The sequence below is a fragment of the Bufo gargarizans genome, chromosome 3 (assembly GCF_014858855.1).
Source record: "Bufo gargarizans isolate SCDJY-AF-19 chromosome 3, ASM1485885v1, whole genome shotgun sequence".
Lineage (NCBI taxonomy): Eukaryota > Metazoa > Chordata > Amphibia > Anura > Bufonidae > Bufo > Bufo gargarizans.
In genome coordinates this window covers 273,755,373-273,774,522 of record NC_058082.1, presented here as the reverse complement: position 1 = coordinate 273,774,522, position 19,150 = coordinate 273,755,373, and positions in this window count along the sequence as shown.

Genomic DNA, 19,150 nt, shown 5'->3' with positions numbered 1-19,150 from the left:
GTTATCCTTTTGGGCCCTCCACTAGTTTGGTCTTGAAAGCAGCCATGTACCTCATTTTTTATGGGTTTCTTAGGCCTGGGGAAGTTTTAGCCGGGCCGAACCGTCAGGGTCACCCGTTGAAACAGCATCTGTCTTGGGGCCGAGGTTGCTACACTCTCCTTCTACCCTCTACCAAAACCAGTCAGACGGGTCCCCCTACCGCAATCAGATTCTATCCGACCTCCAACATATGGTGCCCAGTTCAGGTGCTGCACCAATTATTATTACACATCCGGGTCGGTTCTCCAGACAGTCCTCTCCTGCCGCACGCCGGCAAACCCCTTACCGCCACACGGTTCATTTCCTGCATCCGTGCTCTTGCCCAAGGCCTAGGGTACGACCCCAAAGTTATATCAGGGCATTCCTTCCGCATAGGGGCAGCTTCAGCCGCATCACGACATCAGGTGCCAGCTCACGTCATTCGGAGCATGGGGCGGTGGCGGTCCTCTTGCTACACTAGGTATATTCCTGATCCTCAATTAGAGATCTCTCGTGCCTTTTGTTCTTTGGCATTGTAAATCATGTAATAAAATGTTGTTACTAATGGTTGCTTTTGCCCCCTTTTCTTGGTGTACCCTCGTCGTGGCTCCCGGCATAATTCAGCCACCTTGCTCAGGGCAGGAGTCTCTGCGTACGCTGACGTTTCCTAGCCCTGACCATAAATAGGTAAGGCTGGTACCAGCCTGCATTTGTGGGAGGGGCGTCTGGCCATATATACCTCTCGCTCCCAGTTCAGCCAGGCGCCCGAGCTTCACGCCCCTCCCCCCCGCCCCTTTTTCAAGGTTTCACTGGGTATGCCCCCTTTTCTTGGTGTACCCTCGTCGTGGCTCCCGGCATAATTCAGCCACCTTGCTCAGGGCAGGAGTCTCTGCGTACGCTGACGTTTCCTAGCCCTGACCATAAATAAATTAAACCTGTACTGATACATTTAAACAAATTATCAGGGTAGAAGATATATATATATATATATGCAATAGATACAAAAACTGAAACTTGACAGACCAAGGCCTTATCAGTAAGCCACACCCCCATGGTCCTTTATACTGAGGCTTTCCCTAAAACTAGATGAGCCAAAATCTATGTGCACTCACATTAGTATATGTGGACCTGCCTGTTGCCTAAACTGTATACAGCTAGATTCACTTGTATGGCAGTATGAATGTACGCAAGAAAATCTTGAAAACCACAGTATGCATGTATCTATGATCTCCAAATGTTCTAGATCTCTCTTTCTGTTCTAGAGAAAGGGACATACACCTAACAGCTATAGGTGCAGGCAGCTGCCTCTCTGTCATTGGAGAGAAGAAACTAGATCTTACAAGACCACAAATGATCAGCGAGGTCTGGTGGGAAAGTCTAACAAGAGCGAGCACTTTCTTCAGAATTAACCCAAAGAGGTGTGATGGTTTATCTCTTCTCCCCGTCAACCGCGGATCTAAGATATGATTGATAAAACACTACTAGAGTTATGAGGTTTCGACAGGTTTAATAACTGAAACCGAAAAGAACTGAAATAAACTTTGACAAATAACTGTGGAATAACTGTATTTTTTTAGTTGCTCGATAAATGCATATTTCTTCAATTAATAACCAAAGAAGAATTCTAGTGATAGGGTGTTCTAGATGTTATAAGTTACAGATTTGTGAATAGGTTTGTTTGAGTGCTACTGACATTTAAGTGACATTTTCTCTCTGGACAAGTCATCTGCTACTTCCTTGGAGTGTCCGGGTAAATATTGCGCCCTCAAGTTTAGATTTTGATCTAGAGCCCATCTCTACGTCTCTAAAGCTTCCTTGCAAAGGTTCATTCATTTTGTGCTCCCTATCCTGTTTAATATATGCTACCACCACTCTGTTGTACATCTGTAGCATAATAAAATGGTATATGCGTGACATGGAGATTATTTTCTGTGCACCCAGCTTCGATGCTCAGAAGAGGTTGATGTAGAGATTCTCCAAAATCTTTCATTTCCCTCTCACTGCTGCTCGTCCTTTTAGGGATGCATCCAAGGTTACATTGTCTACTTTGTCTTGTCTGATATGACAAGAGTTTGGAATGGGAAGATATAATAATTTTTCCATTTCATTTCTGACTGTTGGGATTAAGTGTACCTCTGAAAGTGTACACTTCTTCCTGTGTCTCAGAAGATTGCCTAACCAGACCTGGGTCTGACAACACAATAAAAGTACAGTTTTGGAATCTGGCTGCATTCTTTTAAGCTTACCTATTAGGCTGGCTATTATTTTTAGGGACATCATTTCTTTAGAAATATTTTGAATCATTTCTCTTTTGGAACACCTATAGTGAAGAGTGAAGCCTAGAAAAGTTAGACACTTTGTAAGGACTTGAATGGACTTTTCTATATTTATGCAGAATCCTGTTTCTGCAAACAGTGTTAATATTTTCTCTTTTTGGATTAATAGTCATTTTAAATCTGATAAGGGGATTGTCTAAGTAAACAATGCATGATGACCCTGATGTTCTCAAATGAGGGACTGGGTATTGTGGATGTGCTAGTGGCCATCTAGTAACCCATGTCCTCAGCTCTATACCCAAAATCCCGGTGACAGGTTCCCTTTAAAGATTTTTCAGGACTGTCACTGTGAATCTCAGGTCTTCTCCTGGGACTTGTGTAAGCGACCCTCAGATCGAAAGGGCTTCTTAGATGCCATGGATTTGTTTATTTCTGCAAAGCATCCTATATCTTATTCTAAGTTCATGAATAAACTATGGACCAAATAGATTACAATTTTCCCTATTAGGGTGTTCAAGTGATTTTGGGGCAAAATCTGGCATTCCTGCTGAAGTGAGCCAGCAGGCTCTTCTGATGTTTGTAATGTAGTTAAAGGATTGATCTATAATCAGAACGGCTCTACTCACGGATTTTAGCACAGCTTACGAAGATGAAAGTGAAGGTTTCACATTTTGTGAGGATGACACCTTACCTTCCGCACTGCCTTAACCAACGTAAATAGTAGTGGACCTACTGCGTTTACTACTTTAAATAAGGCCTCTTGCACACAAACGTAATTTGTTGCTGTGTCCATTCCGTTTTTTCTGCGGATAGGATTGTGACCGCATCAGTATGTCCGTTCCGTTGCCCCGCAAAAAAAATAGTGAATGTCCTATTTTTTTCTAGTTTGCAGACATAGGATAGGCATTATTACAATGGATCCGCAAAAAAAAAAACGGAACCGCAAAAAAAAAAAACGGATGCCATACGGATGTCATCCTTTTTTTCAAAACACATACGGTCGTGTGCATGTAGCCTAAACTGAACATTTTTAAGCATCTGGTCAGTAATGTCATTAGGTAATGACGTTCTAGTAATATATAGCAGAGCAGGGACTATTTCTGGGGCAATAAGAGCCTAAAATTTGGGTATGCTAACTAAACTCAAACAAGTTTTTTGTTCAAAAACACACTATGAACCCTTTCATAACACCGGAAGCAAGGTATTAATTGCTTCTGAGGAGAATTCATCTCAGAGTCAGAATGTAACTGTTAAAACGTATGATCAAGAGGATGGCTGAGATGATGATGGTTCCTACAATAGTTTTCAGGAGTTGAGGAGACCACCATACACTGACATAGATGCTGCTATGGAGCAAGTGCCTGCTTCCATTGCTGCCATTCAATTCTGACGAAAACACTTGCATGAGACTTTGCTGACCAAGCGTGGTCTTGCGACATCTCACGCCTTCTTCAGCAGAGGAGAGGCAGCTGCCTGCTCTTATAGCTGTTGCTAGTTGGCTATCTCTCCCAAAGAACAAATTGTGAGGAACTTAAAGGGATTCTGTCACCTGCTTTTAGCATTTTAAGCTGGCACCATCGCTATGTTGACTAAAGTACCTTATTTCCAGCAGTCTTCTTTTTACTTATTTTCGTTTGGTAGTTTTGATGTAAAAGTGATTTTTATGTTATGCTAATTAGGGTCCAAGGTGCCCAGAGGGGCATTTCTTTTCAATCTCCGGTGCCCAGTGCCTGCAGTGCCCAAGACAGCCTCCTGATCATCAAAACACCTCCCACAGCCCGGCAAACGGTTCCACCCCCTCCCCACGTCATAATCTACCTTATAGATATGCCCCGTCCTTCTTCCTGTCTGCGGCCAGTAAACTTGCGCAGGCGCAGTACCGCCTGCGGCCTGCGCGATCATCAACCTCCTGAGGGCAACAGCCTCAAAAGTCTTACTGGGCATGTGCCGAGCCCAGTGATGTGACCTGAGCGCTGTTGCCCTCAGGACGTTGATGATCGCGCAGGCCGCAGGCGGTACTGCACCTGCGCGAGTTTTCTGGCCGCAGACAGGAAAGAGGATGGGGCATTTCTATAAGGTAAATTATGATGTGGGGAGGGGGGCGGAACCGTTTGCCGGGCTGTGGGAGGTGTTTTGATGATCAGGAGGCTGTCTTGGGCACTGCAGGGGGGCGTCACCGGGCACCGGAGATTGAAAAAAACGCTCCTCTGAGCACCCTGGACCCTAATTAGCATAACATAAACTACTAGCTTTTATATCAAAACTACCAGACGAAAATAAGTAAAAAGAAGACTGCTGGAAATAAGGTACTTTAGTCAACATAGCGATGGTGCCAGCTTAAAATGGTAAAAGCAGGTGACACAATCCCTTTAAAAATAAAGCGGGAGTTTCTCATGAGGGGAATTTTTTACGTTAGTTTTGCTCGAGTTTGCATTAACATAACTGGTGGCAAATTTATCAACTGGTCATAGCATCCCATGAATTCAAGAACTCATAGTGTGGTATAATTTTTTTTAAAATGATCATCAGATTATATAATACACAATAATGAGAAATTTCCATTGATATGCCTGTAATTAATATTTGTATTAACATTGCATTCTGATGTCACAACCTGACGGCCATACAGTAGGTATGCTTATCTGTTCTGGCAGAAGCAGTGACATATTACGTTTTGAGAACTTTCCTACTCTTGCGCCAACCAATGATTGACCTTTAGCCTTCAAACGAGAGGTTCTTCAGCAGCTGCAGTTTGTATCATTCTCTTCTGTGTCTTAACATACAAATACAGGTGATGTAAACTCTCTTTATGAAAGGGCTGAGAATGTTTCATATGACGCAATTGATATATGGTGGACAGGAATCACCTGATTTCTCTCCCTTTAAAAGGAAGATCTGCACCAACCGAGGTCTGCACTGGAAGAAATAATGCATCATATACTATAAATGATAAAGATTATTAGGAGCCACTTCAGGTTTCATGACCTGCACTAACCTTCAACCTTGTGCTTTCATGTGCTTACAGAGCTCATTGGTGACTGATAATCTTATATTTTACAGAAGGGGCATTATATATGTATGATTTAAAACAAGCAATTGGTTGAAGTCAACCAAGAAGTATCCTCAGTTGTTTTCCACTTACCTGCATTGTTATACACTTCTAGATCATGGCTTCTCAATCTTTTTCTACTAGGGTCTCTCTGAGAGCATGAAGATGCCCGGGCCTCACTACTGGTTGAAGTCCTTTGCAAAATATATCAAAATTGCCCCAATTTATCTTTGATTTGTTGCACAGGAATCAGGCACTGTAGTAATCCATTAAAAACTGAGCTTTTATTCAAACATCAAAAACGCATGCAGGAAAGTTACATAACATCTACACGTTTTGAGCAACTCCTGCCCCCAAATTACAACTAAAAGACAGGATTGTCCACAAATGTGTAGGAGATATGTAACCTGCATGTGTTTCAATAAAAGCTCTGGTTTTTCACAGAGTAATGCAGCTCTGGATTTCTGTGTAAAATTTATGTTTTTCCATTTCTTTGAGCTCATCAGTGGATACAAAGGAGAAGTGGACTTCTTGTTATTATGGATATCTTCCATTTGTCTCCTGACCGCAACAGAACAAAGGAGTCAGTCCTGTCGCTAAACCAGAGATGGGTACAGCCAGAGAAAGCCTCTGCAGTATATGATCACTTCTCTCTAAACTGACTCCATAACTGTCCCCCACCAATCATTAGGAGGTGCCTCAGTCTGAAAAGTACCATTCTAAATGAACTGAACTTGAGATTCTAATTGAGTCCATCTGATATAAAAAAAATCCCAGGATCTGATCAGAGATATGAAAATAACTCAACATGCTAAAGTCAAGTCAGAATGGATTAAACTACAGAAGAGACCCAGCAATTCTGCCGTGAAAACAAAATTCCTTGTCAGAAGGGTTTACTGTGAAATGTAACACTGCATTGATTAGCAAGAGTATGCTGTCGTCACTGGTGAGCTACTGGTGATGCTGCTGAAACCTGGACACACCAGTAGGGGGAAATCTTGTAAACACAGAAGGTCAGAGAGGGAAAGATGTCCCTTAACTTATGAAAAATCCCTCCCAAGACTGCAGACAGACATCTCAGCCACAGAGTATTGGGAGACACATTAAAGAGGAGACACTTAGTAGCCATTAAAGCCCATTACTGTGGGACATCATAAAGTGAATTTATATATGAATATAAATGTAAAACGCATACATATGACCATAATGTGGCTCTTTATTAATTCCATGGAGTTTATGGGCAGAAGTCTAATTTTACCTCCTTGTGTCTCCAATGTCATACTGAGACACACTGCAGTGTCCCATCAGAAGCTTCTAGGGTAGAGTACCTTAATAATGCATTGCAATATGAAGGCCCATGCCTAAACCACATGCCGATAACTTTGTAGTAGAGAGCCGTAGGGAACTCATTTGCTGCCGTAGAGGCTAAATCCGCATGGCTCTGTCACGAGCACTTGTCCCATCTTATACACTGGTGGCATATTGCTAGGATATGCCACCAATGTCAGGTAGGTGCAGAAGGAGGGCAAACCGCGCGAAGGGTGCCCACCCTCCAGTCACTGCTATGGGAGTACCAAAAATAGCCGAGAGAGGGCTGTCTCAGCTCTTTTTAGAATTCCTATAGAAGTGAAAGGAGAGCATGCCTTTGCTTTGGGGACCACATTCTAGAGATAGGTGCAGGTCCCATAGCAGTGATTGGAGGGTGGTCACCCTTGCACAGTTTGCCCTCGTTCACTTTCCATTCTAGAAATAGGTGTAGGTGCAGAGGTGGGGCCCACACCTAACTGACATTGGTGGCAAATCCTAGCAATATGCCACCAATGGTTGAGATGGGTAAACCCCTTTAACATGTTGAAGAAACAGCGCCCCTTCCATCACCAGTTATAATACACTTGCACTTGTCTGGCCATTGCTTTGGGGTACTGTCTGTTCAGTAATTAGGGAAAATGAAGGGGCACATTATGCAAACAGATTTACCGCTATGGAATATAAAATAGATGGCACCCTATGAATAAAATATGTGTGAGGTAACATGTGATATGTCAGACAGTTGCGGCATGCTCCCTATTGACAAAGGATATTATTGCAGAGGAGGAAGAGCTGATCCCTCGGGTAATAGGTTCTAAGACGCGTTCACAAGTCTCGGCTATTGAAAAATACTACCTATATAAAAATGGATTTATGAAGCAAAGACTGGAACACTCTGTACTAAAACATTTCAGAGCGGCCCAAAAATCCAACCGAAATAAGATTTAATTCCAAATATTGTTAATATTTTAGCGTTTTATTTTATTTTATGTAGAATATGTCCCTTTATCAAGATCCAACATAGTATGACACTGGCTTTCAGATATTTGATGTCTGTCGGTGGCATCGCAATTGTAATGTATCATGTTATGTACAGATGTAGCAGTGCTGAGTGTGGCATTTGGAACATTTCAAAGCGATATCCCAATTAGTATTGAAAGTAGACCTATTCTGTTTAATAACCTATTCTGTCAATTTTTATATTTTTTGTTCACCACAAAATTGCAGCAAAACCACAGCGCTTTGGTACAATTATGCTGTAATAAGAGTAAATGACAAATCCAGCTTTGCATCATACAGTTTCTGGCATCACTCATTTAGAAAGTCAGAGATATTGTGATTAACCCTGTGAGATCTGGTGGCTTCTTAATACACTATATCAGCGGCAGCCTCCTCTTTACAGTATTGCGGGTCACGTATCCATTCTGTCAGTACAAACTAGTCCGAAGCTACTGGTTTAGTTTATGAGCCCTAATGATATACAGTGGGACATATGACAATTACACTCAATGGCAGGTCCAGCGTGCTGTCATCACACCGCTACCTATACCTTCTCAAAGACACAAGAAAACCCTATTCCCATTTCCACCACGTACAAGTCACGGCCACTGAGTCGACATGGAAGGAAGAGCAGGTAAAGAAGCGCAGTATTGATGGAGATGCTGATCCCCGCGTCGCACACATGAACAATTGAGGCAAACTGTGGGAATGCAGCTGCTCATTCCAGCAATAGGAAACGAACATTTATTTGAAAAAAGCCGGAGCACGAATCCAACCGACGTGTTGGTCTTTCATGGCACTTTTTGTTTCATCAGCAAAAATCGCAAGTGGTCACGTCTTTGCTGTTTAAGTGCATACGGCAGAGACGCCTTTCCCTAGGGAGTCAAGATCCTACCTCGACAGGCAAGTCTCTGATATTTTTCTTTTCTACATTACCATTTCTCCAACCAGCCAGAGGATGACACAATGGTCAGTTCTTGGTCTGTCTAGCCTCTAGAAACATCTAAATATAAAAGATAAATATATGCAAAACTGGGCAACTACATCAAGCTGGTCTTCAGTGGGACTTAGCTTCTGCTTGGAGACAATGCCATGGCACTTGTCCTTCTCTCGTCAAATTCTACACATTAATATTGCTTCCTCTTATATCGCTGCATCCCTCCAACTGTTCGCCCTACCCTTCCAGCTGTATGGCATTTTGCATTTCAATCATGCAACAAATGGACCTTGTAATCACATTAACTCTTTACTGATCCATTAGTATGCAACGCTGCCCGTGCCCCCGTTCCTTTAAATAACATTAGCAGGCAGTGGGGAGGCGAAGGGACAAAGCTCAACAGTGCAGGAATCCCTTATGTTGCGACCCATCTACTGAATCTCTAATTAACATTTACATTGTTCACATGACGTCCCGTGATGAGGCTACGCCTTGGCTAATCTATGATCTTCGATGCATGCAAGAGTTAATCCAAATCCACAGTGGCCAACACTCACAGGAGGAATGGCATGTAGGTGGCATCTCATAACCCACTTAAGATTCTCTGCCCTAACATTTCGACCCTGACCAGTAAGACCAGATTAAGAGAATAGGTGCTACTTGCTCTAATGAAAGCTTATGGTCTAGCAGACAACACTGAAGCCCACCAGCTTCCATAAAACATTGACCACAACCAGCTGCAAGACAGATCAATGTAGCAGCAGATACTCTGTGCCAGGGGATGCTCAGAAAACGCAAAGCACAAGGTTTACCATATGACCATTACACTTGAATAGGCAACATGTGCAGCAAGAACTGAAGAACTTTCTGCATTGACATTGAAGATGTCTACAACAGTCTAGATTCTAGAAGGATCCTCAGCTAAGATCTGATACTGCTACCCTCTGGATACAGTCCCATGCCATGCATATGCTTGTGAATACTGCTTAGTTGTCACTCACCCTTGGCAGTGATGAGAATCAGAAGGCAGCAGTAGATGTAGCAGTTGTTATAGTGGACCTGGTAGTGAGTGAAGCTCCACAACAGCCCTGGGCATCTTCTCCTGGCAGTCATTGTGAGGATCTGGCAGCTTGGTCTAGGGAGCCACAAAAAGCAATGTCCAGCTCCACTGGCAAGCTCTCTGGTTGTAAATGGCTGCTTACTTCTTTCTACATTGACTAATTGTATCTACTCATTGTTCGTTAAGAGACCTTACCAGTCACCAGCTTCTCATGGTATTGATCCAACCTCATTCAATTCATAGCAGAAGTCCTGGCCTTTTCTTTTATGAAAGAAAGAAGGATCCTACCTTATTAATCACCTGGCATTCCGCATAGCGTGCTGTGTGAAATCACATGACCCCAATACACGCTCCTAGGGGGCGGGGCATAGGTGTGGCTGACAGGTAATTCGGGAATGCACAAAAAAGCGCTACTAGCGCTAGTATAGATCCAAAGCCACCAAAGACAAGTCACCTTTCCAAAACCATGTCAAGCAATCCAATGCCTCTGGCCATACAGTCAGTGACTGTGGGAACTGAAGGGTTAAGAGGTATCTACAAGAATGTGTATATTCCTTATAAGACTGGATCCTGGGTAAGTCTGGGAAGAAGGCTCCGCAGGCTGGCTGCAGATTGATCTGAGTAAGGTGCGAATCCCAGTGAGAAGAAACTTGGTGCCCCGGGCATGAAGCAATGCTCAGAAGATGGAACTATAATCCCAGTGCTCCAGGCGAGACTCCCATCATCCACGTAATAGAGCTCTGTGGCTGGTGCTGAAGTTGTGTGAGCGCTCCACCAACAACCTGCTGCCGCCGGCTCCAGGATGTCCTTCAGCGCGTCCAGAATCAGGATGCCCCCTGCTGCACACTGGCAGAGGCTGAGGCTGGGGTGAGGGCAGGACGAGCTTCTCCGAGAGCTGCTGCCTCCTCTTGTCTCAGGCGCTGCTGGCCGCTCAATGACTTGGAGGAGTCCGGGTTTGCAGTGAGTGAAGCAGCCAGCCTCACGTGGGCTGTGGGCTGTGAGGAGAGGGGCGGGGGGCGCGCCTGACGTCCCCGGGAAGCTGCACACCGGCTCCGTGCAGGGGAGCCCTCCGGCACAGCACGCCCAGCTAGATGGATGGATATCGATGGATGCTAGATAGATGGATAGATACATAGGAGATATATATGAGATAGATACATAGATAGGATATAGATAGATAGATAGATATAAGTGAGATAGATAGATAGATAGATATTAGATAGATAGATGGATAGATATGAGATAGATGGATAGATAATAGACAAATAGATATGAGATAAATGGATAGATAGATAGATAGATAGATAGATAGATAGATAGATAGATGATAGACAGATAAATATGAGATAAATGGATAGATAGATATATAGATAGATAGGAGATAGATAGATAGGAGCTAGATAGATAGATAGAGACATAGATAGGAAATATATATGAGATTGATAGCTAATAGACAGATATGAGATAGATAGATAGATAGATAGATAGATAAATAGATGATAGACAGATAGATATGAGATAGATAGATAGATAGATAGATAGATAGATAGATACATAGATACATAGATACATAGATAGGAAATAGATATGAGATAGATAGATAGGATATAGATAGATAGATAGATAGATAGATAGATAGATAGATAGATAGGAAATAGATATGAGATAGATGGATAGATAGATAGATAGATAGATAGATAGATAGATAGATAGATAGATAGGAGATAGGTAGATAGATAGATACATAGATAGGAAATAGATATGAGATAGATAGATAGATAGATAGATAGATAGATAGATAGGAGATAGATAGATAGATAGATAGATAGATAGATAGGAGATAGATGATAGACAGATAGATATGAGATAGATGGATAAATAGATAGATAGATAGGAGATAGAGACATAGATACATAGATAGGAAATAGATATTAGATAGATAGATAGATAGATAGATAGATAGATAGAAAATATATATGAGATAGATAGGAGGAGATACATAGATAGGAGATAGATAGATGATAGATAGGTAGATAGAAGATAGATAGATAGATAGATAGATAGATAGATAGATATGAGATAGATGGATAGATAGATAAATAGATAGATAGATAGATAGATAGGAGATAGATAGATACATAGATAGGAAATAGATATGAGATAGATATATATATAGATAGATAGATAGATAGATAGATAGATAGGAGATAGATAGATAGATAGATAGATAGATAGGAGATAGATGATAGACAGATAGATATGAGATAAATGGATAAATAGATAGATAGATAGGAGATAGATAGATAGATACATAGATAGGAAATAGATATTAGATAGATAGATAGATAGATAGATATGAGATAGATAGGAGATACATAGATAGGAGATAGATAGATGATAGATAGGTAGATAGAAGATAGATAGATCACTGCAGCTGTAAAGGGGCCATGCAGCTAAGGGATGACACCTTAGGGGGCCTTAATGCTAGACCCAGCAGGCCCCCAGACTAGAGGTTGGCATACTCTCCACTGCTGGGTTGTGACTCTTTCGGTCCCCAACACTGCTGCATCGCTGATGTCTCAACCTGTCAACATCAGTGGCTGGCTGCAGCAGTGACATGTCTCCCATGTGTCACATGACCCAGCGACGTGACGTGCAGGACACATCACCGCAGCAGTCAGCCATTGCATTAAACAGGATGCAGAGACCAGAGGGAGTCAGCAGTAGTGGGGGCCTGAAGAAACAGGAACCCAGCAGTGGGGAGCAGCTAAGTAAGCCTCCCTCTGCAGTTTTAAAGACATGAAGGGAGAGGGGTTTAGCAGAAAGGCCTCCGAAGGTAAACAACCCCTTTAAAGGGGCTGTGTCACCACATTCCTGCCTACTAATCCAGATATGCCCTTGCCTGCACATTCTAACACACTTTGCTCCATCTCGATTGGTGTCCTGCAGCAGACAAAGTCATGCTTTTATTTAATGCAAATTACCTGCTCAGTGATATCCTCATTGCACCAAGCAGGTCATATCCACACAGTGAAAAACTGAATTTCGGAAGACATCTGCGTGGTCGTTAGTCCTAGAGGCTCCACGTTCTCTGCAACTGCCGCACATCTCCACTTTGACTGACAGGGCCGTGTAAACATCAATGCCTGTCAAATTGCAGAGAGTGGTAGTTGTAGAGGGTAACAATGTTTTACACTTCTGACTTTCAGGCTTCATATCAACTATAGCAGGGATCAGCAACCTTCTGCACTCCAGCGTACGTACATGACTGTATTTGTAACTCCCAGAGAAGTGAAAGGAGGATTCTGGGAGTTGTAGTTTCACAATAGCCATTATGCCGGAGGTTGCTGATCCCTGCACAACAGCTTCAAACATGAGACTGCCATCCTTTTATAGACAATCATCTTGGCTATCTCATACATAAATTGGACTTTGGACAATTGTTATTGTTTTGCTCCTAAAATTCAACATTTTAATCTTGACTATTTTGTAAATCCACCTTTGGCTTCAGCACTGCCTGAATCCTTCTGGGCATGCTCTCGATCAGATTCAAGCATGTCTCGACCTAAATCTGTTCCCAGGTCTCTTCACACGTTCCCAATGTTGGTGCACACTGGTTGACTCACTTGGGTATGAATACAGCTTTTTCTTGAACTCTTCCCACAAGTGTTCAATATGATTGAGGTTTGGGATCTGTAGGGGCCAATCCAGCACCTCTACTTCATTGTCATTGAACCATTTCTTTGCCAATCTCGACGTATGTTTCGGGTCGTTGTCCTGCTGGAACACTATGTCGTCCTTTTCATACCTATAGTACTCAAGTGTACGAAGAAACTTGTCTTGTAGGATACTCACATATAGCTCAGCATTGAGACACCCATCAATCCTGGTCAAGTATCCAATGCCTTTCGGTGGCTTTTTCCACCGAACTTGACAGTTCCTTCAATTTTTTTGATCCGTTAGCCCCATTTCCCCTTGTTTCTTCCCATTTGCACTCATCAGAGCCCAGTCTATTGACTTTCATCTCATCGCTCCAAATTACCTGTTACTAATCTTCTACTGTCCACATGCTCACACTGTTCGTACTTTTTTGCAAACTCAAGTCAATGCTTCTTATGACTATATTGAAGTTGAGGCTTCTTCATCTTTTTTTGGGCAGATTTGTGTCACACGGTGCTTGCATGAACGTCTGTGATCTCACTATTATGAGCCACCTCGACTACCGTGTTTGTCACACCAGAACTGTGAGACCTTGTGATGAGCCAACTTGTTGATTGCAATATTTAGCCTGGATGTCCACATCTTGGCTTTGGAATGCATGGACAGGCTTCATCCATATTTTTCCAACTGTCATGGTACTCATATGATGCAGTTTGGCAATTTTCTTGGCCGAGATACCACTATCTATGAGCTGGATGATGCTGTTTCTCTTTTCTTAGGAAATCTTCTTTGTGGCTGCTCCTGGATTCGAACCAGTGACCTTTTGCTTGGGAATCAACCTAATAACACAATTAGCTATTAGGGAATGTGAGAACAGGTTGTAATTTGTAGTATACAAGAAAAAAACTGATTCTTCCACCACCAGGAGCAAAACAGTAACTGTGCAGTTACATGACAAGAATCTGCATAACTAATCGTATGCTAAATAGTTCAGTTTATGTATGAGATATCCAAGGAGATTGTCTATAAAATGATGGTAGTCTGATGTTCTAAGCTATAGTGGATGGTGAGATATGGAGCCTGAAAGTCAAAAGTTCAAAACATTATTACCCCTTTGCTCATCAGTGTAATACCAATGCCCCTGTTGCTCCCCTGTTGCTCATTTGTATATAGTAAAACATCATTTTTCTCAGCAATACGGGCACATATGAACATGGGACCCACACAGATGCCTTCAGCTGCCAAGTGCACATGCAACAGGTCATAGGTATAAATCTGCTGACAAATGCCCTTTAAAGGGAAATAGGATTAAATTACAGAGTATATTCTGCAGTTGATGTGCACATAATATGGAATAGAAACCACTATTCTTTTCTTAAAGGTAATCAGTTCTGTCATACATGTTCACACAGTGTGCAGTCTGACATTCAGTATACACTATTCCTGTCTTCCAAATAAGAGAACTGTTCTCTGTAGTCTAACTTGTTTATTGGTCAACAGGTTATACTCTGCACAGTGCGCGTGAGTGAGAAATTGTATATGTTGTAAAACGACAAAAATACAAATAACATGTATAAGTATTAAGTATAGAATTACATGTACAGTAACATTACATTAATAGTGAAGGCACATGGTAAAATGGCTGCCAATACATAGGATTGAATACCTAGCTAATAGTAGTAACTCCCTGAGTAACAATTACAAACTAACTGAACAGCTCAGGATAACACAATATCCCTGAAACAGAGGTAGATCTCTCACCAGATGTTCTTTTGCAAGGATAGAGGAGTTTGAGAAAGAGAGATGCATAGGAGAGCTATGTACTGTGCCCTGGAGGTTTTCTATTACCCAGGATGCTTTGCAATAACCCACAATGCAATGCACTACCCACAATACAGTAGTCTTTTAGCAGGAAAACAAAGTGTAATACAATTTAACACCGCTAGATGGTGCCATAACCACACTAAACACTCTGAAATACCATGACTCTGGCAGAAGTGATCTATATCGGGCATAACAAAGGCCCCATTGAGCTGGGCTGAAACGTTGTGACTGGGTTAAGGCTTGCAAACTCCATTTTCGCCTTCTTCCCCATTCCTCTGGTGATGAGGAACGGAGGGTGGGGATCATTATATCGCTGCTCAGGGGTAACGCTCAGTCGTGGGCCTTTTTGCTGCCGGTGGGGGCACGGCCCCTCCGTTCAGTGGATGATTTCTTTTTAGCCCTGGGTCAGATATATGATGATCCGGATCGTGTTGCTTTGGCTGAGTCTAGACTACATCTGTTATGCCAGGGTAAACAATCCGCAGAGATATACTGCTCAGAATTTCGGAGATGGGCAGCTGATACTGGTTGGAATGATGCTGCACTCCGAAGTCAATTTTGCCATGGTCTTTCAGAGGGATTGAAAGATGCATTTGCCTTTCATGAGAGGCCTATCTCCTTGGACTGTGCTATGTCTCAGGCCGTTCGTATTGACAGGCGTCTTAGAGAGGAGATATCTCTCCTTCCTGTCATACTCAGTCCCAGGACAGTGCAGCGGTCTCATTCTATGCACAGGGGTCTCAGTCGCTGTCAGCCACTTCTGAGCAGGAGCCCATGCAGCTGGGGTTGATTGCCTCTGACAATAGATTCAGCCCGCATGGGAAGGTTTGTTTTTGTTGTGGAGGTATAAATCATTTGGCAAATGTTTGTCCCTCTAGGAGATTCAAGCAGTTTTCTGGGAGTAATAAAGAAACAAAAAGGAAAAAATCTTTTAAAAATGTTCCATCTGTTACTATTGGCAGGGTTGAGGCGGAAATTGAGAGTTTTCCGTTTGCTTGTAGTTCCCGTTTGGTCCTGCCTGCCAGGGTGGCGCTAGAGAGCAAGAACATTTTTTGTGAGATTTTTGTAGATAGTGGAGCAGCTGTCAATCTCATTGATAATCATTTTGCAATAACTCATGGTTTCCAGGTGTGCACTTTGGGAAAGGATATTCCTGTTTTTGCTATTGATTCCGCTCCACTTTCTCAGAAATCATTAAAGGGCATAGTTCACAATATTCGTTTAATTGTGAGTGATGCTCATGTTGAGGATGTGTCATGTTTCATCCTTAGAGGATTACCTACTCCTCTTGTGTTGGGGCTACCCTGGCTCACTAAACATAACCCCACCATTGATTGGCAAGCAAGGCAAATAAATGGTTGGAGTGACTTTTGCAGAGAGAATTGCCTCACGACATCTGTTTCTGAGGTTTCTACTAAGACTGTACCACCTTTTCTCTCTGAATTTTCGGATGTCTTCTCTGAGAGTGGAGTTCAGGATTTGCCCCTGCACAGGGAGTACGATTGCCCTATTAATCTCATCCCAGGCGCCAAGCTCCCTAAATCTCGTTTATACAATCTTTCCCAACCTGAAAGGGTCGCTATGCGTGCTTATATCTCGGAGAGTCTGAGAAAAGGACACATACGACCCTCGAAGTCACCTGTTGCCGCTGGTTTTTTCTTTGTTAAGAAAAAAGATGGTTCTTTAAGACCTTGTCTGGATTTCAGGGAGCTGAACAGTATCACTATTCGTGACCCTTATCCGCTTCCTCTGATCCCGGACCTGTTTAACCAGATTGTTGGGGCTAAAGTCTTTTCCAAATTAGATCTAAGAGGGGCATACAACCTGGTCAGGGTCAGAGAAGGAGACAAATGGAAGACGGCCTTCAATACCCCTGAGGGCCATTTTGAGAATTTGGTTATGCCTTTTGGTTTGATGAATGCCCCAGCCGTTTTTCAGCATTTCGTGAACAGCATTTTTTATCATTTGATGGGAAAATTTGTATTAGTGTATTTGGATGACATTTTGATTTTTTCTCCTGATTTCAAAACTCATAAGGAACACTTACGTCAGGTCTTGCTCATCCTGCAGGAGAAAAAATTATACGCGAAACTGGAAAAATGTGTGTTTGCGGTTCCAGAAATTAAATTTCTGGGGTTTCTTCTCTCTGCTTCTGGTTTTCGCATGGACCCCGAGAAGGTCCACGCTGTGCTTGAGTGGGAGCTTCCTGAGAATCAGAAGGCGCTGATGCGTTTTTTGGGCTTTGCCAATTATTACAGGAAGTTTATTTTGAATTATTCCTCTATTGTTAAACCACTCACTGATATGACCAGAAAGGGGGTAGATTTTTCTTCCTGGTCGGTAGAGGCGCGTAAGGCCTTTTCTAATATCAAGGAGAGTTTTGCTTCCGCTCCCATCTTGGTACAACCTGATATTTCTCTACCCTTCATAGTTGAGGTTGATGCTTCTGAGGTGGGTGTGGGGGCGGTCTTGTCTCAGGGTTCCTCTCCTGCCAAATGGCGACCGTGTGCCCTTTTCTCGAAGAAACTCTCCTCCTCAGAGAGAAATTACGATGTGGGAGATAGGGAATTGTTGGCCATCAAGTTGGCTTTTGAGGAATGGCGCCATTGGCTAGAGGGAGCCAGATACCCTATTACCGTGTTTACTGACCATAAAAATCTGGCCTACTTGGAGTCAGCCATGCGTCTGAACCCGAGACAGGCCAGATGGTCTTTGTTCTTTTCAAGGTTTAATTTTGTGGTCACGTTCCGCCCTGGGGTTAAGAATGTGAAGGCAGATGCCCTGTCACGTTGTTTTCCGGGAGGTGGGAATTTTGAAGACCCGGGTCCCATTTTGGCTGAAGGTGTGGTGGTCTCTGCTCTTTTTCCTGAATTGGAGGCAGAGGTGCAGGCAGCCCAGTCAGAGGCTCCTGATCTTTGTCCTCCTGGGAGGTTGTTTGTGCCTCTCGCTTTAAGACACAAGATTTTTAAGGAACACCACGATACGGTCCTTGCTGGGCACCCGGGGGCAAGAGCCACAGTGGATCTCATCGCTCGGAGATTCTGGTGGCCTGCGCTTCGTAAGTCGGTTGAGGGTTTTGTGGCAGCCTGCGAGACTTGCGCTCGTGCCAAAGTCCCTCATTCATGGCCATCAGGTCCTCTCCTTCCCTTACCCATTCCTTCCCGTCCTTGGACACATCTGTCCATGGACTTCATAACGGACCTGCCTCGTTCCTCGGGGAAGACTGTGATTCTGGTGGTGGTGGACTGTTTTAGCAAAATGGTGCATTTCATCCCTTTTCCTGGTTTGCCCAATGCTAAGACGCTGGCGCAGGCATTTATTGATCAGACATAGTCTCTGATAGGGGCACGCAGTTTGTTTCCAGATTCTGGAAGGCTTTCTGTTCTCGCTTGGGGGTTCGGTTGTCATTCTCTTCTGCTTTCCACCCGCAGTCGAATGGCCAGACAGAGCGCGTCAATCAGAATCTGGAGACATATCTGCGCTGTTTTGTGGCGGAGAATCAGGAGGATTGGTGTTCTTTTTTGTCCCTTGCTGAGTTTGCTTTAAATAACTGTCGTCAGGAGTCCTCTGATAAGTCACCATTTTTTGGTGCATATGGGTTTTATCCGCAGTTTGGGACTTTCTCGGGAGAGGGGTCTTCTGGTTTACCTGATGAGGACAGATTCTCCTCGTCTTTGTCTTCTATTTGGCAAAAGATTCAGGATAATCTAAAGAGCATGAGTGAGAGATATAAGCGTGTGGCAGATAAGAGACGTGTGCCTGGTCCGGACCTGAATGTTGGTGATCTGGTGTGGTTGTCTACCAAGAATATCAAATTGAAGGTTCCCTCCTGGAAGTTGGGTCCTAGGTTTATTGGGCCTTACAAAATCCTGTCTGTCATCAATCCTGTTGCCTACCGTCTTGATCTTCCTCAGACTTGGAAGATCCATAATGTTTTTCATAAGTCCTTATTGAAACCTTATGTTCAACCCATTGTACCCTCGCCTTTGCCTCCTCCTTCGATTATGGTTGATGGGAAT